Source organism: Symphodus melops (assembly GCF_947650265.1).
Source record: "Symphodus melops genome assembly, chromosome: 12".
Lineage (NCBI taxonomy): Eukaryota > Metazoa > Chordata > Actinopteri > Labriformes > Labridae > Symphodus > Symphodus melops.
The window spans coordinates 11897656-11920609 of record NC_136702.1 but is presented as its reverse complement, the minus strand read 5'-3'; the positions used below and the strand labels follow the sequence as shown (position 1 = coordinate 11920609).

Below are 22954 nucleotides of genomic sequence, written 5' to 3'. Positions count from 1 at the left end.
TTAATAAAATGGCCCTCTCAGATACAGACAGCACGTGATGTGCTCTATATGAAGAAGGATCACTTTTAGAAATATGAGTAAAAAAAGGCAGAATATTCTCAAATTTAACTAGATATCTGTTAGTTAAGAAAGGTGCCTGGATTCATTCAGCTATAGGCTTCTGGCAGTGGGATGAACACTATGCAGCAGGGAGTCACAAGAGGACTGCAACAGACTGTCAGTCTGCTGTGAAGTCAGCCAGATGGGAGACAACATCTTCCTTTCCTCAGGGAAAAGCAGTGGACGGAAACAGGTGAAGAGAAAGAGCGAGAGAGAGAGAGAGAGAGGGAATACAAAGAGAAGTAAATCAGAATTAGAGGAGCTAACTTTGGGTCTGACACACGGATGTTTGGATGCTGTAGTCAAGCAGCAATCGCAGGTCCAGGTTGGCTTCTGGGTGATGGGAGAAGGAGTTTAGTGTAGGAACATGAATAAAACAAAACATGGTGAAGAGTTGGACGAGTAGCAAGGTGAACTAGATGCAGGGAAAACATGTTTTGCTCCTGAGAGGCTCCCTGCTGCATGCGGAGAGGCTGTAGAGCCTAATATTTATACATGTTGGGTTAGTTAGACTGGAGCTGCTCGTACTACAGAATATATTTGTTCAGAGAGGCACAGGGAATTGGCTTTTAGAATAAATGTACATATATCGGCTATCACCTAAGATAAAGCTAAAATGCTGGACCTTAGGGTTAGACAACAAAAACACCGAAACACATAGGGCATATATTGTGCAAAGACTAAAGCTTAGAGGTCTACATACCAGCCCACGTGCAGACTGTTTGGCTGCATGGTGATTCAGAGCGAGATCTCTGGAGCAATTTCACAAGGCATCAGGAGTCCTGATCTCCTGTCATGGAGAATATATACACTCTGTCAGCCTCATGATGAGCAGCCTTTATATGGGCAATAAATTTCATAGCCGGACTCGGACAACAACAATACATGTAACGTTGAGATTGATCACCTGCGGACAACCTTTGCCTCTGCTCGTGGCTTGTAAATGCACTCCTGCTTTTTTCTAGAATGCAATGGGATCCTGCACCATTGCAGTTAGTTATTAGCTGATATGTGCAGTATTTCTAAACCGAGGCTAAAGAGTAGCTGCATTATGCAACAGTATGATGTATACATTTAGCTGGCTCAGGGTCACTTATAGATATTATCCACTCATATTCTCTGTTTGTAAATGATTTGTTTTTATCTTTCAGTCTCTTTTTTCCTCTCCTCATGCTTTTGATGGCTTGTGTGAAGCACTTTGAATTGCTTTGTTGTTGAAATGTGATGTATAAAAGTAAACTTGCCTTGCCTTATTAAAACGTCTATCATAGAGTGTGGGTACACTCAATGTAATCAACCACGTCAACAGTTTGTTGCTACCCATTCAAAGCTGTGATCATATGTTTGCATGTTACCCATATTTTTGTATCTTCACATTCTTGTATCGTGCTAATTCTCATGTCGTAGAAAGACGTGCATACAAAAGCCCCACTGTTAAATACATCTTATCATATGAATGTACACCATTAACTGCCACACAAAAGACGAACAGGAACAATTTCAAATGCGCCATAAATCTTTTAACAAAGCTTACATGGAAATGGCAAAGCAGATTATTAAAGGCGCCCATGAGATGGGGAAGTACTGTACAGTACATTCAAGAGGCGTTGCTAGGTAACCGTACTGCTGGGTGAGTCAATGAGCAATCCACAGGCTGTAAGAGGGGCTACAATAGAAGAGGCAGCCTCGCAGGCACACAATATTCTCTGTCCACATGGTCATTGCAGTTATGATAATTAATATTATTCTTACAGGCAATCTTGTGCAACAATTTAAATCAGACAACTGTGAGGTAACAACCGTTTTCTTCAGTGATGCAGAGCAGGTGATGCAGTTTTACACGTCAAGGGAGGAGAGTTTAAGGCAGGCAGCGAGAGAGGTTGTTACATGTTCAGAGATTATGTGTGAGTCACAACAATGGACATGCAGGAAAGGTTTAGATGATTGTTTATTAAAGCTCTGACTCCCTTATTTCCTGTTGTTTCTTAATGCACAATTTATAAAAACCTGCCTTTCCTTTGTGGTGTGTTTGGATAAAACGTGATGCTTTCACAGCTGTCATGTATGATCAAAGGGAATGTTGTATCATAGACACAAAAACACACCAGGTAGAGCAGATAATGAGTCACCTTTAGTGAGACACAGCTCTCCTGTCAGGTGCAGAATACTTTTTTTAATTTTTTTTTTACATTTTGTTGTGGAGCGCAGACGTCCTTAATCTCTAGGGATGGTAAACAGCGTGTCTCTCTCTGCTGTGCAATAGGTGACCCCATACTGTTCATGCTGTACATCTGGAGCACCAAAATGAAATTTATCTTGAGGTAAGATTTGTGAATTTTCACAGCCAGCTGGTTTAATGTAAGATTAACAGTATCAGATATTGCAATTACAGCTGGCGATATGTGTTTTTGTCATATTGGAGATACTTTATACGCCTAACAGAGTGGGTTTGGTGGAGGGTTCACAGGGTATTAGTTCAAAAACATTCAAGTGGAAATTCATTTTTTTGCTTTTCAGTAGTAAAGTCAATCTTCCAAATGCTTTCTTTTTTTGGTGCAATTTGCTGTATAACACACATACATAACCTGATGTTTATTAACAAAAGAACTGAACAGAATAACTTTATTGTCATTGCATAATGTTTAATTACATTTGATGTGCCTCTGTTCATAAAAAACAAACAAACAAACAAAAAAACACATTCATCACAGTCCCACATGCATTCCTGGTAGTTACTAACATAGGTACATCAAAAATAAAGAATTATTGGAAACCAAAAGCATTCAGTCGAGTCTTAAATGTTGTTGCTCATGGATGCAGTTGCACCTCAAATGGATATTATTGTACATTTTATTGCACCATGAGTAATATTTCACATTTAATATTATACACCCTGAATAATGGTGCATATTAGATGTAATGCTCCACGCTCATGCTGTTGAAAGTACCACATTGCTTTGGCACAGAAATATTTCATCTGTTTTCTGAATCATCCATAATAACATCATTCTGACACTTTCATTTACCTTCACAGATATCTCCAAGCAAAAAGGATTACCCTGATCCGTCTTCTCCTCTGTGATCAAATAAAATGAAACCATTCACAAACACAATCAGGACACTCTGCTTGTTTACATACTGCTCTTCATAATACTGGGAACCTATAGCAGGCATAATACAAAAAAGGGATTGCAAGGTAATCATTTTATTCAGCAAGATCACATGAAGGCACAGTGGCTGCAGGATGTGAGCCTGTTAGCATCATGAATCTTCATTTCAAGTGACAGGCTTTTGTAATTTCAGATTTAGCAATAAAAAGCAAAACAACCTTTAAAAGGGCAGGAAGCATGACCAGAAAAAAAAAAAGTACAACTTCAAAATGACAGTACTATTTATTTTTGATCAGTTTCATTATCTTCACAGGGGGTTTAACTGTTCTTTCTATGTTAATTATTTCAATAATCCATGACACTCATGTTCCAAATCAAAAGCTAATTAGTTTTTTATTGTGTTCTTTCCTGCTTTGCTGTCGAGTCATTATATCAAGATGTCAACCATCGCTGCTTTGATCAAATATGAAGACGTTTTAATGACACCTTGTCTATAACCACATTACATCATAGTACACAACAGAAAGTATATGTTAGATTAAAACAGAAACAATCTCCCACTTGTTGATATAATGTATGCTTGTTTGCTCATCTCAGTAATGCTGACTTGAGCATCTTTTAACTGGATTGCAGATTTAACCATTATTAAGACAACAGTGCCATCTAGTGCACAGACAGAGAACTGCCAGTGAGTTGAAACGTTTAAGGTCAAAGAATTTTACCGTATTGAAAATTGTGTTTTCTTTATTATTCTGGGAATGCTTCTTAAAATTTGGGGCAGCAACAACTTTCATCCATTTAGCCTTTCCTTTATTTTACTTAGTCAGCCAACCTTAATCAAGAAAGGTCTACAAAGTTGTAAAGTATTTGCTGAGGGTTTCTTCCGGCTTTCTAGAGAATTCCAGCTTTGTAATAGCACCTTTGTTTGCACCTTGAGAAGGAAACATCACATTTCATCCTTACTTTCCTTCTTCATATCTCTCTCTGGCAATCAGGCAGTTCTGTGGGAGATGCTCAGCTGGTGACCTCAGAGTGCTGCTCCCTGCAGACCTCCATGAACCTCCAGAGCTTCATTATTTGTCTCCATAGACAGAAATAACAAAATAGTCTCCTGACCACATAAAAAAATAGTCATCTTTATAGAGTATAAGAAGCTTGTAAATATATCCATATACAATTTCAATGTTTTAAAATATTTTAGTAGATGGTGATAGATGGCCTTATAGAACATCAATGACCAGGCAATAAAGTTGTTCTTATTTGAATGGTCATCATCATAGGCTAAATTAATTTCCTTAAGTCTGCTTTTCACTGTTTACAGCTCAATCTTCTTCAATTTCCAAATTCCATACAACAGTATGTATGTTCCTGAACAGGTCCCTGTTTTCCTCTTCTTTCTCATTTCCCTGCTATTGCAACACTCCTGTAATACCTACCCATTGGTTAGTTCTACAGAAACTTCAGTGCGCCTGCAGCTTTGTAGGAAAAAAAACAACGTCTATTTATCATTTTTAAAGTGCAACTTCAGCCTCAGGACTTATGTGAGAGAACACAAGATCTAGTTGCGCTCAGCCTGTTATAGGCAAAATAGGTAATTAAGATAACCAATCAACTACCCCCCAGTAAGCTCATGATAACCTATTATGATAATAATCGTGTCCTAACTATGTGATGAACACATTTCTATACATATAAGGCCAACCTATTTATGTGTATGTAAGCCATGGCATGTTTTTATAGATTTAATTTCCAGAAGATGAATTACTGTCACTTTTACTGCAGAAACATGACGTGGTAACTATTCAAAAATAATGTGAAAATAAACCAAATGCACAGATTGAATAAATCCTTTTAATAGACTTATAGGCTTTTAATAAACTCTTGAAATATCAACACACCAGTATTTCATATATTCTATCTGAACAACACTATGCTTACACTATGCTTGTGACTTAAAGTCAGTCTAAGTGGTTGTATGTAATTTAAACTGATAATAGTGTTACTCTTCTCTCAACATTGTAAGACTCTTGATTAGTAGAGGAAGAGCTTTTATGTACAGTGTGATTATAGTCCCAACAGCCTAAAGTTAATTACTTTATTGCTACCCTCTTCTTTTTCTTACTAAACAATAAGTTTTGGTTTAAATCTGACCCTGACCAAATCATGCCTACTCAGGGAAATTTGAATACTGTATCTGACTGGTGGAAGTTATTTTGATTAAACATCTTAATTTGATCATTTTATATGTCAATATCCTACAAGTCAAAAAGTTCACATTACTTTTTGTTTTATTATTATTTTTCTGCAACGTGGCGTAGTTCACTAGAACCTGGCTGGTGTGTGACGTCACTTCCGGTCATCCTATTTGAATGGCAGGAGTGACAGTTAATCGTGTTGAGCACCTGTGGATAAAAATCTCAGATAAACAAACAACTTTGTAGGTAAGTTCTGTAAAGGACACGTGTGTTTTTCGCTCTCTGACCCAGTGCAAGAGTTAATCAGTATTAGGATGAACAGGTAGTTTATATTGAACATTAGCTTACCGGTAGATGCGCTAACAGGTGAACTCGTCACCTGTGACGTACACAGGCGGCTCACGTCACTACACTGTTCAGCATTGTGACAGTCTGTGTGCGACTCTTACTGCTAGTTATTGAATAAAACGAGCATTAGCTCTGCAAATATTTTTCAAGTGATGATAACAATTGTGTATGAAAATGAGATTTGTCCGACAGGATTTAAAAACTGTTTCACATTCTTGGTATTTTCTGTTGTTTTGTGTTGTCGTTTATGAAGCCTAAGTCCTTTGAGGCAGGTTCCTGCAATTTGTTCTGATGTTGATGATCGGGGTAAGCTATTATTATCAGTGATGGAAAAAGTCCCTTCTTCACATTAAAGGATAATTATAATACCAACAACAGTTAATCAATGAATTATTAGGAAAAAGTAATAGTTGGAGAATTCCTACTTAATTCTGTTTAATGTTAAGTCAAGTGTACTGACTGTAAAGTTAAAACTAGCTTATTTTTCAATATAGTCTTAAGTAAACCTTAAGAAATGATTTAACTAAGTGTACAAGTGCTTGAAGCCCAACCCTTTTAGTTGTCTCTAACCAGTCATTGGAATTCAGTGAATGTTGACCTTGTTTTTTTTAAAGTTTTTTGAATTTGTGAAATAATGCCAGAAGCCTGTGAGCCTGGTATGTCATGCATGTGACAGAATAGCTTGATGCATTGAATATTTTACAATTTATTTAATAAGTGTTTGTTTTATTGGTCCGCAGTGTGTGGCATTTTGGAAGAGGACCCCTTGTATAAAGCTTTCTTTTAAAAAATATCTGGTTTAAACCAGCTGACTTCCTCTTTGTTGCTTTTTTCTGGATGAAGGAGACCTGTACTACAAAGCCGACAACTTCCGAGTTAACCCTGGATTTTCATTCTAACGTAGGTCGTTCATTCTTAACTGGGTATATCGCCACGGTAACTGACGCTGCACACGCACACTTAACCTGCTGCAAAGTAGGTTATGTTGGAGATAAGAGATCAAACTGTGAAAATCTCCCCACTGACCAATCAGATCTTTTGATTGTGGAGCTTCCGGGGTTAATTGAGAGTGTCCATTAAGTACACGATTATTATTTTTTATAGATATCGTTAATCCTCCAGCAGAGACTGAAAAAGCATCAGAGCATTTCAGTTGTGTTTTTAAGATGTACAATTAAAAAGTTCTTATGGCTTTGACTGATATTTTCAGATGAATGTTTAATGTCACCATGCCGCTCTGTCGTTTTATCGTCAGAGCTGCAGCTGAAATATAACTTCTTGCTCTGTTATACACGCCACAAGAAAGAGTCAGAGCAACACATTCAGTTCTGAGACGAAACAGAACTTATTATCGTCAGTTTGAAGGCAAACTAACGACGGAAAGAAAATATAATAACCCATAGTCTGCACATACTCGTTGATTTTTCTTTTATCTGCCAATTGTCCTTCCTGCGTTTGTTGCTTTAGAACTTTGAGCTCTATCTTTAACATCTTGATTTTCTTATAGTTTGCTCAAAGTTTGTTAGATATGACGATCTGCAGACGGCAGATGCTTGTGTGATGGGTGAAATGAAGCAATCTCTGCCGTTTTGTGTGAAGGCGCTCTTTGAAACGCCGGCTTTACTTTTCCGATTCATTACCAGCTTCGTATGACTGGTAATCACGGTCTCTTAATGTTCGGGTTAGTGGAGCCAGATAAGCCAAAGATACTGTTGTTGATGACAGCTGTTGATGTTGTTTTTGGTTGGGACTACAACCCTACATCCTGTGCATTGCTTCTCTTCCAGGACCGTGTTTCCTCTTTTCTCGATCCTTGCTTGTGTAACTTCTCTCAGATAACAAAAGAAGTGTTTTAAATCTTTGATTCCATCTACAGAAACAAAATGTGGTACACTTTATGAGCTCTTTTAAGAGTGCTAATCCTAAAAATGTTTTAATCAAAAACATTTAGGCTGACCCGGGGATGTGCAACTGGTTTACTGTCGCACTTTAAAATCGTGATTGCGCCACGGACGGTCGCCCCGATGTGTTGGTGTGCGTTGTTTTGCGTTGTTTTGTCAGTTTTTGTGCGTTTTATTTTTATGTCAAAATACACTGAGCTCTTTCATGACAGTGCACTAGGTGTTTACTCTCTGGTGAACATGCAACACACTCGTGCACAAACAGGATCCTATGGACATGCACTCAGAGTGATGGAGCTACCCCCAGCAGGCACTCTGGAGCTGGTGGAGGGGAATTTGATGCCTTGCTCAAGGGCACCCCGGGTGGTCCGCACCAGGACTTGAATTGGCGATCCTCCGGTTCCCAACCCAAGTCCCTACGGACTGAGCTACTGTCGCCCAAACGGCCATCATCGAGTCCATCATCTTCTCCTCCATCACAGTCTGGTACGCTGCAGCGTATCATCCGCTCTGCAGAGGAGGTGATCGGCTTCAATCTACCAACTGTCCACGACCTGTACACCTCCTGAACCCTGAGGTGTGCAGCTTCCCCCACAGCAAAGATTTTGTTCGACAGTGTACTTATTAGATTAGATTGGCTGAATGAAAATATTCTACAAGCTTTGAGCTCATGCAGAAAACAGATCTGACTAACCAAGGACTTGCTGAGCAGAATGAACATCAGGCTTTTATGTACCAAGAACATAAAAACATGTTTTCTGATAGTCTAAATGGCATCCATCTGCAGCTGCTTTCTGCTCCTCTTACATTTTCCATGTTTAGAGTTTGTCCACTAGATGTCAGTGAGCTCCTGCATTTAAAAATCAGAATCTCATTATTGGCCATGTGTGCTTACACACACAAGTGATTTGTCTTCAGTGCTCTCAATGTAAAAAGTTAAATATTAAATAGACACATAGTATAAGCTAAAACATATAATATATATGATAATACTATTTTTATTTTAGGATGGGATGATATTACATTATATCATTATGAAGTTATTGGAAGAGTTGGATTGGATTTTTCAGTCTCTGTTCATCCTACCTTTAATTTAAGCTAAAGGAAATTTAATCAAACTCAAGAAGAATTACGACATCTTAATATTTTTCAAATTAAAATTTTATTCTCAGGGATTTTACGTTACACTTGTAGATGCATATTACTCTTGAAAAGATGTAGAAATGATCATTCCAAGAGTTCACACGAATTCTGATGAGTTATTTGGAAAATATATTTTTTTGATTTTCAAATAATTCCCATTGAGGTGATGTTTGTTTTTTCCTAAATTTCCACCATTCCATGTGTCCTCTTGTCCCCTCAGGCAGCAGCCATAAGAGGGAGATGTTACATCATAAATAAGATACAACATCTGCTCCACATGTGAAACCTCTGCTTTGTTGTACAAGTCTGATCCTAGGACTCACTTCTCTCCTCTTCCATCTCTGTGAACTATTTAAGTGCTCTGACCAAATCAGTCTGCTGATTATTTTGTTTATCCGTTTTTTTTTTTAATGACAGAACTTGACTTGTGCTTTTTTTCTCCTTCTAAATTGAACTGCTGTTCTTTTCAGTCCCTTAGCCAGTGCATCTCCTGCCTTTATTTGTGTGAAGTTCTTGAGTTTGCAGCTTGCATAAAGAGTCATGTGTGACTGTAGTCAGAAGATGGCAATGGTGTCAGGTTATTGCCTGGCTGTCAGTGTTGGTGGGCTGGACGAGCAGCCGCTCCGTGGTGAGCAGAGCTCCTTTCTGCCTGCTGGAAATCTTGTACTGGCGGCTTGAGTCAGCCCTAAGCCGCTCTCCCCACGCAGGGTTCCCTTCACCAGCGTTCACCTAAATCTGTCACACAGATTTGACACTGCGTCACTTGGAGTGCATTTGAAATGACATGTATATAATGTGGAATATTGTGCACATTTACAGCCTGGACTACCCTTAGAGCATTAACACTTTCCCTTTTTTTAAATCTTTTTTTTTTCATCTGAGAAAAAACAAAACTCAAGTTAAACATTTTTTTTTTAAAGCTTCGTACCATCATAAATGTTTATTTTTTACGTTCACATTTTTAGCTGTTTTTCAGCAGAGAACATTTGTTTTATTATTAAATGAAAACATTAGAATTAAAAAGAGCTTTTAAAAACAAACGTGCGCATGGATGGAGTTGGAGGTAATTAATTTGAGGTTGTTTTAAATCGATCCAAAGGCTGGATCACACTGGCACCATACGGGGAGTGAATTGAGTCTTGATATTTCTGTGGCCAGTCAAACATGTTACCGTCAAACTTTGGGCAGCTTCAGGCCATAAACGTAACAACCTCAATCAGCTCAAATTAGGCTCCTACCCGTCTATGCGTGACAAATCTCCCTAAATGATGTCTCCTATCTTTTTCCCTGTGAGAAAACAATTTACACTGATCCAGATTTTAGAATACATTAAATACTTCCTTTGACAAATTACAACTGTTTATAATTGAAACAGTAAAAATAACAAACATACCTGCAACATTAAACATTTTCATGCAAATGATCGAAGATATGTATACAGATATGATTTCTTTTAAATAGTTAACATACATATTTAGTGTTTTTTTAAAACATTTTTTTTACTGCTGCTTATCGACAGCTAAGGGATTTCCATACATATGCATAATGATACAATAATATATTTCAGTATGTGATTTAGGCGAATGTATCTGCCCATCTGTCTTTGTTTGGTTCCTCGATGAGGAGAAAGTTGTGCAGAGACAGAGACCTGACATCGAACTGGCTGCCCATTGCCCGGGTTCACTTCTTCCTCCTCTTATGGCTTTGGCTCTGTCGCTTTCTTCTGCAGTATTTACTGGATAAACTGGTTGCAACTGGCCTTGGTGGCCGGTAAGAAGGATTTTCTCTCCCCAGCTGGTGTGGCTTTGCCTGTTTGTGCTGCAGAAAGTGGTTCAAAACTGGGTTGTTGTTGTTTAGGGCTCTGTAGGAATGCAGTCTAAGGTTTTCGAGTCCTTTCATAAAAGGAGGATATTTTTTGTTTCTGAATTTAAATGTTGATGTTTGTGTCTCCAGAAATAGGCCTTCGAGGATCATTCCGGTCCTCCTATCCAGCTGTAAATGAGAAGTCATAGACGTCTGCTCCTCTGGGAGTCTCCGCCTCTTTGAAAAGAAAATAGAGGTTAAAAATCTGCTAAAGGAGTTAGCAGCAACCAGGATCCTTGGCTTCCTCAGGTAATGAGTTTGATTAATTTTTGACCTTTGGAAACTTTCACTCCTTTTTAAGCCCCCTTTTATATTTTCCCTTCCCTTGGATAATAATGAGCTGCTGTACAGGCTTTTACAACGACGACTGCTAAGAGCACATTGTGTGCACGTGAATTACATAGATACACATCAGCCATAAAAAAAAAAAAAACAGCAATTATATTGAGGATCATCAGCATTTTGTCTCTTTTTTTTTAAAATTGTTGAATGTCGACAATAAACATAGAGGCACTACAGACTAATCAAACATACTCAACAGGAATGTTTGCACTGTGTTTAAGTTACTTTCTTAACTTACAGGCAGACTGAAAAAAGTTTTTGGCCTATAAATAATAATGCAGGGGATGCTTATTTTCTCACACAGGTGTTTAGAGATCCTCTCTCTGATAAATCATGATTTGTAAACTTTCCCATAGACAGCAGTGACAGGTTTCCTCTGATAATGTAGAAAAATGGGGAAAGAGAGGGCCGGGCTTAAGTAGAGCTGTGATTTAGAGCAGAGAGATGCAGCATCTCGACTTTCCAGAGGAGGCCCTCCTGGGTTTGATTTAATTCTCTCCTTGCACTATTAAAAAGGCCTTCCACTCTCTTCACTGCATGCACCTTGCTGTCATAACTGGCACAAAATCATTTATCAATGCCGCTTGTAGGCAGTGCGACTAAGGCCTTTCCCAGTGTATATTTTTCCATTATTGATTGTGTATGTAATGCATGAGGAAGTACAAAGACGGGTCTCCTCCTGTGTTGGAATGACCATATTAGGCCAGCAGATGAGGGAACTTTTTTTTCTGCTTCATCTACGAATCCATACAGCAATCATCATTCCTGCTGGGAAGCAGAGTTCGTCCCTAAAGTGCTTTTTCATTTTGTTGTTGTCTTTACTGGCCGCTGAAATCCACACTGATCCCGCGCTGGACGCAGGACCGGCCGTATTTGGTGCAATAAACTGAAAGGCTGTGAATGTCACTGTCCCCCTTTGTTGTTTAATTTATTTTCTTTTCAAAGTGAAGGGAGGTGTCCTTGCTGTGAGAGTTAGTCATTGATGTGGCTATAGTTAGTCCATCCCCTGCTGTGACTGTCTGTAGGAGACGCTTCTTCCTCCCTCTCCTGCTCGCTCGTGGTTCGTGGCTTCCTCTCGCCTCGCTCGGTCTGTTGGGCTGCACTCTGTATGAAGGTGGGAGTGTTTGATCGAGAACAAAAATATTTAAGTCAGAAGTACAGCTCTAAGAGTCGCACTTCTCTGCGGGTCAAACCAAGTCTCCTAACCTTTCCAAAAAAAAAAACAAGCACTCTGGAGACTCAATGTTGGAGGATCAGTTTGTCTACGTCTTTTTGTATTCAATTAGTTTGGAATATTTCCGGACTTTGTTGATTTCACTTTGGAGGGTTTAAAAATGCAGCCAAGTGGTTTGTTGGTATCTTAAGACTGCAGATCGCTTTGGATAACTTCTTCTTGTTGAAATCCGATTGTTCTTTGCCAACATTCTCACTGACATCACATGCCTGGTTTCACCGTATGTCATACATACTGTGTAGAGGCTAAAAGCTTTCTGACTGGAGGCTACAGGACTTACACTAAAGTGTATATAAAAAAAATAAATAAAATGAACACAGTGAAATAGCAGCCAATATAATTGCTGAACGTGTATCATATCCCTTGATAACAACCTCCATTTGTTATACTTAAAGTTCCAATGATACTACATAGTTGCATCAACAACTAGCCAATGGTTTTGTCAGCGACTGACAAAGCCTCTGCTCGATAAACTTAAGGTAAATGGAAAGAATCTATTATAGACTGAGCGCCCTTTATCTCAGCTGTCTTAAATATTGACACTTACAGTCATTTGTCCCCATTTTCTATTGATTTCTTGTTTTGCTCTCAGCTTATGCTGTAAACAGGGTAAATAATGACAGATCCGATCAGAGCCCCCTTCACTCGCCGCTGGCTGTGCTGCAGACGCAGTCCACTCATCAGCTGTGTGACTGATGAAGGTTTTGAAGAAAGGCTGTTCCAGTCATTGAAGCTTTTTTCGACGAAGGCGACGTCAGACTTCTCTCCCAAACGGATCAGGCACGCCGTCGATTGCCGCAGAGAGGCAGGTTGAAACCTGAAGACGCTGATCAGAGCCGGCATGGGACGTGTTAGCGCGCTAATTATAATTCATTAGCGAGATAAAAAGGAGGTGTGGCTCTTGCTGCAGTTTGTTGAATTTAGAGATTAGAGGCCTGATGGGAACTACAAAGCATGAATGAGGAGTGTGGAAAAATGTTGACAGGATTTTCCAAAGGCAGTAACAAGAACATGATTATGTTTGGAGCAAGATGATCACAGGCATGATGTGCGCTTAGCCAGAAAGACTTTCTTCAGAAGCCCTTTTTTTTATAACTTCGAATCCATAATGTCCTTTTGTTGATGCAAATTCTTATTCTGTAAAAAAAAAAAAAAAAAAAAATCTCCTTAAGAGGAAAAACGAGAAAGTTTTCCACCCCACTATTTATTTTGAAGATTTGTGCAAAAAACTATGATGTCTTTACTGGGTTTTTATCACTTTCCTATCGACGTCTGGAATGCATTGGTAAGCCAGGCCTCCAAGGGCTAGCATATAGCAGCGTCTGCAGGCTTTGTACAGGATGAAGAAGTCATAATCCTCAAACAGACTTAAATTCCTCCAGAAAGGCTCTTGATCCTGAATCCACTCATTTTCTTCAAACAACCTGGCCCAAAAGAGAAGGGATATTTGGGCACGGCTGAAATCCTTGATTGAAATCTGCTACAAGTGGGCGCACACACACACGCACACACACAGGCACATCGATTACACACAAACGTGCATGCACATGAATACACACACACACACACACATCCCCAGCTGTCCCCTGCTGTCGGCGGGAGCCCGGACCAGCTTGTTGAGAGGGGCTCTCTGAGCTCTTATTAAAAGGTAAACTTCTCTAAGGCCAGGGAATCATGTCAATCACAGGTTGTGTTTTCGCACGGAGCCCAAAGCCTGCTCTCTCCACCCTGTCAGACGCTGTTATCACCCTCAAAGCCATATCAGAATGCTGTTTGTTCTGCGCTTTAGTTTCACCCACACAGTGGATTCAAAAAGGTACAGGTCTATTTGATAGTGTATATTTCATCGCCGGAGAGAGACTGTGTTTGTCTTGCTGTGTTTGTCAGCTCATATTTGAGCTGAGAGTTCCTATTAAAACTAAACACCATATCAGAGGAATATTGCCACCGCCAGGCTCTTTTAAATCACATATTGCACCCATGGAGTGTGGAAGTAATTTAGTTGTAGCATAGTTTATAGGTGTGTGCTTTTGATGTTTCTATTTACTCTTGCTTCATTTGTTTACCCACAGAAGCCTCCCTTCACAGATTTCATATTCTGTAATAATTACTTTATTTATATCATCTTATCTTATATATCTTAAATATTTTCTGTTTTCCACAAAAAAAATCCTTGTTTGCAGTTTCACTTATTAAATGAATCCCTTCCGAGCATGAAACTGTTTTTGTTAGGGGACCATAATGTAAGATATCTACTGAACTGAATCCTACAATGACCTGATGATACAGTATCATCAGACATGAAGGAAACATGCAGCCAGGCAGCTTTTGATTCTTGTCCGGGATGGTTTGATTTAGTTTTGACCAGAGAAGGTGGACAGTTTTAAGGCACCCCCCACACGGCCGTTTTGGACACCCCTCGGTTTGCCGGATATGAGACCAGTTATCACGTCAAACCTACAGGTGTTGTAGCGATGAAATGCGCTCTACATACTACTACATAAACATGGTAAAACTACAATTAATATTGGAGATGGTTTTGAAAAATGGAGGGAGATTAAAACTCGGATAGGTAGTCGGGGGGGGGGGGGGCTTATTTGGATTGCGGTACCTATTTTAAACACTAGGGGTCAGAGTTACAGATTGCTCCTTTAACAGAAAGTCGGCTCCAACTTAAAAAAAAAAAAATCCATTAGCATTGTTGTTCAAGTTAAAATGATGGCATGTATGAGACGACAGGGGGAGTTAGTGTTGCACCATGTTTTTCTTCACGCTGAATCCGCCTGCTTAAGTTTCGTTCATATGAAAAATTGGATAAAAACTTTAGTCCGTCTCAACATTTGCCTTTGTTTTGAATGAAAAATTAATCCGGTTCATCTACAGATGGACCCACTGATGGAGAAGTAAAACCACAGTGAAGCATTGAGGCTCTTTCAGTCAGTGGTGAGTTTGCTGGACAAACCGCATGATCTCACTGTGTTGGTAACCGGGGAATGAAAAGCTACTCATGGCAGTATTGACATTGTTGCTGGACCCATGTAGTCTGCTCTGTAGCCGGTCTTCAACCACAGATACACACTCAATTCCTGTTTACATCTCACGATTTAGCATGCATGTCAGAGACAAATACAGAGAGTGACGAGTTTCCAGTCTTTTCATGCAATTATGGTAGCACATGTCTAACAAAGCTGTGATAAAACAACAACAACAACAACAAAAAGGTGGGCAGCAGTAATTATTAATGCATGAACAAACTCAGTTAATATTTCATTAAAGGCAGATCCTATTTCATAAATGCGTTTTTAGTTATTCTCTGCTGCAAACAAACAGCAAAAAAAGAAAAATCCGAAAAGCATAAAAACAAATACTGAAATCTGTTCATTAGTATTTCAAACAGCAGCATGCTCCTGTCTGTTCAAGAATCCGTATCTGTATACAAAAACAAACATAGCAAGAAGGCTCACGCTGGAACACCACGTCAGCATCCCATTACTACAACCCCGGCTGATTAACATATGATTGTAATTCATCATATCGTGTACAGCTGGTGACATCTTGCAGTAGCATTTATTCCATGTTGATACATGCCTTTGGTTCCTTTTTGACAAGTCAAAACAAACAGATTGCAAGCTGTCGCTACATTTGCTCAAGATGAATGGAGAAAATGAATTGGAAAATCAGGTGTGTCAGGTGATTAGCACAGCCACGCCTGAGATCCTTGTAGAATTAGAGGAACTTGGTGTATTTGGATCAACAGTGAGAGTGCAGACAGTTTGTAGAAGACATCATGGGAACACTATAGTGAGCGTTTGAGTGCAGGTTAGATCCAAGCGTCACCTTACTGCCATCAACACGGGAGACATTAATCACTTTGACTTGCATGAATTAAATCAAAGTAGTGATTGGGATTTATTTCATCACTCTTTGTTTTTTTTTCATCTTCAGTTTGTTTATCGTAGGATTTAAAGTATCTTACCTGCTGGTTGATTTAAAAAAAAATAATTGCAAAAGGTTTCAAAGCATCAATAAGGGAATGTCAGCTGATTTATAAATGCATTGTTGTCATTTTTCCAGTGACATTTACATGTAAAGAAAGGGAAGGGGGGTGGAACCTACACCAACCGCCTGTCTATAATTTATTTTGCTTCAAAAAAATAATAGTTCAGCTTTGGCCTACAAGAAAATGTGGAATTGTTGCTGAAACAAAGTGCATAATTGTGATAACTTTTTTTTTTTTAATCAAAATTGGGTGTTTTTTAATCAGTATTATGAAATAATGGAAACATCTGTAATTTGGTCATTAAGTCTCTTTTAATTCTGGGACTATGTTTTTTTTTTTAATGATTTGACATATGACGTCATATTTCTTAGTCTTAAAAGACAGACGTGTCGTGCAGGTTGAACTAAAACTGTACCGACTTTTGCATCTTGTTCGTCTGGTGTAATGCTTGACTTGGCACTGTGGGAATCTTGACTGGTATCACCAAGGACACTGGGGGGGGGGGGGGGGGGGTGCAGCTCTGTTGTGCAGCAGTCTCAGGACAGTAATGGGACGCAGTCACCAGGGAACCCTTTTGAGTGTGGGCACTGAGGGAAAACTGACAGGGAGCAGCAGAGAGAGAGAGAGAGAGCAAAGAGATTCAAACGAATGAGCAATAGCGAGGGAAATAGAGGAGCATTTGTATGGTCTTCTCTGCCACTGAAGTTGTAAAATGGAAACATATTTCTCCCGTGACAGCTGCAGTAGATGTTACCCCCTGAGTAGAGCTGCTTATGATGTTGTTTGGCGTAGAGGTGGGCCGCGGGGGTGTCCCAAAGGCTTGTTGTTTCTTGTCAGAGATTAGATTGAACCAAGCGGCTGTGGTTCATACTACTGCATGAAAGAAGTCAGGACTCTCTGTCACTGACCACAACCTCTGAGCTTTGATCTGTAAGACTGCATCCAGATTTATTTCCCATTGTAGAATAAAATGTATGTTATTTTCAAATATGCTCGACCTCCCTTGGGGGTTTCTATACTATTGAATTGTTTACTCTAGCACACTGCACTGGTGAATTCCCCACCATAAAGAAAATGATACATATACATGTCCCCCAGCTTTCTTGTAGTGTTCTTTGATGTTTTTTTCAACTGCATCCACAGGCTCTTACATTTCAGATTGATTGATTGGTTAATGGGTAATTTATCTCGTTCTTTCAAAATAAAGCATTTTATCAAGGATTTAAAACACTGTCTTCTTCCCCTTTCTCATGCCGCCTTTGACATCTTGTGTGAAGCACTTTGAATCACCTTGTCCTGATGTGCTTGATAACTTGCCAATCTTTGTATCTTTTCAGGGAGACTTGAGAGAGAAGCTGATGATAAACCTAATCTTAAGTGCTTGTGAATTTGGTTTGCATCATTAATTCAAGATTGTGTCATTCTCTGAGGCCGGGTGTTAAAACACGAGCGCCCAGGCTAGTATGTGTTTGTTTTTTTGGTTAAATTCACACGGCCTGGAAAGATGGAGGCAGCGCTTGTTTGTCCTGTCAATTCCAGCCACGACAATGTGACAGAAACACAGTGATTTGAGAAAGTCATTGATTTTCTTTCATCAGTTATCGGAGGTGTTTTAAAGACTATTAGGAGGTGAGACAGGCAGTGGACCCGCACATAATGTTTGTCAGCTTAGAAACTTCCCGAAATACAAACTTTTGTTGCTGATTTTGTTCCCCATCCTCATCAAAGAAAAAATCTGATGTTATGAAGTTTTAGCATTCAGTAACTATCCATTGATCTAATCAGAAAAAGATCAAATCAATGGAAAGTAAAAACACCAATCGAAGTCATCTTTAAGATATTCCTTTTGTTTTGAAATTCCCACCATCAGCCTGTTACACAGTTTCTGTCAAGCTCAAGTCTTGAAATTTTCAAACAATGCTTCTGACATGCAGACTACAGGTGTTGTCGTGCACTCTGTTTTATTTTTACTTTCTGTATCAATCCTCTTCACTCGAGGATCAAATGCTGTGATGACAGAATAGCCAGGTGACCTCACCGTGTTTCACAGATTTCATTAAATTCTGTATAGTGTTTGAATTATCTTTTTTATATATATATTATTAAAATGCATAAATGAAAATGAAGTAAATCCCATTTTGTCATGAAAAAACTTTATTCAAGCCAAACTCATGCTACTTAGATAAAAGAGGTGAATTGATACAGAACATGTGTCAAAATAAGCAGAAGAGGACACATGTAAGACTGCGTTATGTTTACACAGCACTACGCAGTAATACTGATCACTGTACAGGAAAAGAAATGATTAAATTAAAAAATTCAGCGTGGTGAAACACAAATGTGTGAACTTCTTAAAGGTACAGTAACCACCAGCGTCCATAATTATTTCACAATAAAAACATTTTATTGCAATGAAACTTGAAGAGTGTGGCTGAAACACAGGTCTTTGTTCTTTTTGTTGAGAAAGGTTTTTTTTTTTTACATTTTTTTATGAAGTTTCAGAAATGAAATTGTCAAATCAATTAAAAAAAAAAAAAAAATGTTTTTTTTCCGTTAGGTGAAATGTAGCCGATTGTATTTGGTAATCTGAAATCGATCGTGGATTTGAATCAGACTTTTTGACATTGGCACCTATTGTAAAATCAATGGTATTGTGATCAAACTGAGGATTTGCACTACTAGTGATATCACTCTCATATGTTTGGGGGAATTGTATTTCATTATTGCCTTCAGACTATACTAGAGCAAATTACATTGTAATTGTCTGGTGATGAATTATTTTTCCTTCTTTTTTTTAGAAATTACCTCCTTTGCTGTAATAATCAATTTGATGCATCTTTGTCTGGGAGGGAAGAGGTTAGCTGTCCCCCTCAGTTTGAGACAGAAGGCTTAAGGAGGAATCCACTGCAGGCATCTGTCAGTGAGGTGAAGAGCGCTGACAGCCATACGTCATCTCTGCCTGGTGCAGGCCCCTGTATTTAAAAGAGTACAGCAGTCAAAAGCCCATAAAAGTGAGTGACTCCTCTGGAGCATCTGCCATTGCATGCAGGGAGGAGATTCAATGTGAAAAAGGGGAGATAATGTGCTCACTCACTAATGGGCACCCGACTAGACACAGGCTCATTTTTCACATCATGTCATCTGTAAGGTTTGAATAAAAGTAATGGCCACGATGAGCCTGGATCTCTCCCAGCCATTATGGCTTCTGCTTCCTCACTTTTATTTGTGTTGACTTGTACAGTCGGAGGAGATGACAGTCTCCGGGTCTGCGGATCAGTCAAAGTGATGATCTGCACTGCTCCCCTCTGCTGCTGACAGGTCCCTTGTCTCTGGCAGGCATGCGAGGCCAGAATGCCGCACTACGTCATATCAAATGCTGTAATCTGACAGAATAAAGGGATTCACACACTGGGGACATCACAAACTCTGTCTTTTGTAATTTTCTGACAGAGACAGAAGGGGGAAATGAAGGGGTTCCTACAGTTGCATGTAGTAAGAATTAGTGTCAGTCAAAGTTAAGTGGCTATTTTAAGATAAATAGGAGAGGATTTCGGTGGCATGTTTTGGGGCATTGGGTTTTAAAAGACTATGCTAATGTGAGCAGATACTGATTGGTCGTTGGATGTTTTCATTTCCTGAACATTCAGAGTCACAGGACACAGCGTGTCTAAATATCCATTCTGAAAAGGTTATTGTGTAATTAACGCTTAAATTCACTGCCACTGTCAGCTGTGTTCAGTTCAGAATAACAATAGATGCTCGGGTGTTCATCTTTTCATCTCAGAAAAATACGCCGTAAACTAACTTAAGCAAATGCTGAAGAATGACGAATACAATTCATGTTCTTTTGTGTTTCTGTTGTGGTCGTGCCTCAGACCAGTTACATAACAACATTTTTTTAAGGAACGCGAGAAAGAGCCTTAATAGTGTTTAACATATATTTCATGCTTCATCAATTGCTTTTAGGATAAAGGACTGTTTTGTGTCAGCCCCCATAAAATGAGAAGACGGATGAGAAAACAAGTGATTTCCTTATTAGGTTCAGGAGTCACAGGCCGTCTTCCTGAGCTGTGGGTTTCAAGAGCCCACAAGATTAAGACATATATTGGATTCATGATGGAGGCCACAAAGTTCATTTTCAAAATAAAACAGAATATTATTCACAGTCCTTTTAGAATTCAGATTGCCAGCTGACCTGTGACTTGGAAGTAGTGTATTACATTTTCAATGAGCTGCCGCTATGTCACCAGAAGGAAAGAAAAATCCCATTTCGTACTCCTCTGCCAGGGGAATTATGGGATTAGACCAACGGTAGTTTAAGGAACTACGAGAGAACCAGAGATATTGTTATATTTAATTTTGAAATCTTGAGTTCTTGTCTTTGTTTTCCTCTCCCACGTCTCGCTGTCACTGCACTCTGTGTTAATTCTTTAAAGCAGCGGAACAGAGACAGACATCTTATGGAGAGTCGCTCTGAGACGACACTGTAGTGAGGGGGAACGTAAACAGTTCTGCTTTGTAAGGCAGCGAAAATCTCCCACAGGTGATATTATAAGAGACACATGCACACAGCTCCAGCTGATTTTCATATATATTAAAATCACTACCTACTGTGGCATATGAAATTGTGCAAACCGCTAAGGCCGAAGCTTACCAGTGGAACTTCTGCCTCCCTTTGATTTAGATTTTCCTCTCGTCTCTGACCCTTAAAAAAGGTGGCCAATAATCTCATTCACACACTGTTTTCATCACAGACCCCACATACCCTACATAAGACCATAAAAGTAATATTGACATTGTTCAGCTGCATAAAAAGATGCATGTCAGACACAAATATTTTGAAAAGTTATCGCTCTCTTTCAAAGCCAGACACACTCAGCTCCAGGTCCAATAGAAATCTCCATTTAAACCCTCCACGAGGACAATGGAAAGCTGTGTCTACACAGTATGCAGAGAGATATCAACAATATATTCAGTCCAAATTCTCATTTTACTGTTACAGTACTGATGGCTTTGAGATATTGAGAGAGTGTAGGGAGCATAATCAGTCAACAGACCTGGTGGAGGGCTGCACCGCACATGGTAATAAAGCCACAACTTGAGCCCCCTCCACCCAACCCCCCATCTCCCTGCACCAATGCCTGCCTCATCACTCCACACAAAATATCCCTCCCTTAATTGGTCTGTGCTCCTCCAACATGTTTGTAATGAAAAAGCAGCACATAATTCTTAGTTTGTTGGCTGGCAGAGCCCAATTTACAAAAGTGGAGGTTGGTGATAAGCAGAGACAGTACGGCTGTGGAGTGCTCAGAACAATGAATCACCCCGCTGCCAGGGTTGAGCAGAATATAATTGAGTCCAACATCTCTGAGCACTTTCACCATAATTAATGATAATCTGTAACAGAGGAATCTGAGATTCCAGTTCACAGAACTGTTTAATTAGGCCCAGTAATGAAAGCACAGGCACTACAAGAATATGGCCGGCCTCATGATTAATGATTTGTGCTACTGAACACAAAAGTGCTGCACCGTTAACTCCAACGGATGCTGCTGTGTCTCCCTGGCATTTACACAACACCAAAATACATATGGAGCTGTTTGCATCCCCTATATAAAACAGGATAAATACTATGTGGTTTTATTCCATCTGCACTCCTGCTTTCATTATCTCATGCTCTGGGTTAGCCAAACATTATTATTGTTTTACCTTTTTGTAATAAAATAAACCAACTGCTAAATAGATTTGTACATTATAATAAAGTCTTGTCTGTTTATGCATGTTAGCCATGACATAAGCCAAAAAAAAAAAAAAAAAATCCTACCTGTGATGGAATGATTCTATTTTTCAATCAACATAATAAATAATAATAAATATGATTTTCAACATTACAATAAATTCAGATGCACCAATGCACTCCCTCTGATTACATTCTGAATTACACAATCCCATTAGAAGCAGATTTTTTATGAGTAAATCTTTAGCTGTATAGGAATAATATGACAAGAAATGTTAACGATAATAAAAGAAGTACGTACATCAAGGTGAATAGTGTGGTGAAACCCGTTTTTCAAAATGAACACAGTGACTAAGTTCTTACTTGGCTGCACTGCTAGAAAAACCTTTTCCTGAATAAACAGCGGCGATACGGCTCTGTGCAAAAGATTGGCAGGTGACAGGAAAAACTGTGTGCTACCATTCACTCAAGTAATAAAAAAAGGACATAAGAATGGAGGTCCTTTACTTAAAAGTATGGATTAAATGATTGAATGAAATGCTCCAGCTCCTGTTTGTGCCTTGCAGGCATCTGTGTGGTTATTTCCTGGTAGTATAGCCAGAGTTGTGCGACTTCATAACACAGCAGCTGCTAGGGCTGTGCAGGGGGCTATGTGCAAGACTGGCTCCACCTTTTAAATGGATCTCATGAAATGCACAGTAATACAGTCATACCATTACAGAAACAAAATAAGATTTTTGTTTGGCATGAATTGGATTTCTACCCAGAAAGAAAAAGCTATTAGTCACTCCCTGTCAGTTTGTTGACTGCTTCCAGTGTGATATTTTTTTTATTTTTTTTTTGTGTGCGCGCGCGAGACCTCTGAAGTTAAATTTCACACTTAGTTGCATATTTTCAACTTAGTGCTTCTTATGGGGAAATGGTTGGGTAAATGAAGAATCATACTAAGAGACATAACAGAGAGATCAGACTGTAATAGAAT

The 22954-nt window shown here is 39.2% G+C and overlaps 1 protein-coding gene across 7 annotated transcripts in view; it reads left to right on the top strand.

Moving 5' to 3' along the window:
* The first annotated feature begins 5237 nt into the window (after positions 1–5237).
* LOC306832630 (uncharacterized protein) overlaps positions 5238–22954 on the top strand; it is a 139782-nt gene continuing 122065 nt past the window's right edge. For 2 of the 7 annotated variants that reach the window (XR_013780252.1, XR_013780256.1), the window contains exons 1-2: positions 5271–5650; positions 10750–10908. The gene's annotated coding sequence lies outside the window, so the exon portion shown is untranslated. Of the gene's footprint in view, positions 5651–10749; positions 10909–22954 lie in introns of all 7 variants that reach the window. The other 5 variants (XM_079357454.1, XR_013780255.1, XR_013780253.1 and 2 more) reach the window with 5 other exon arrangements.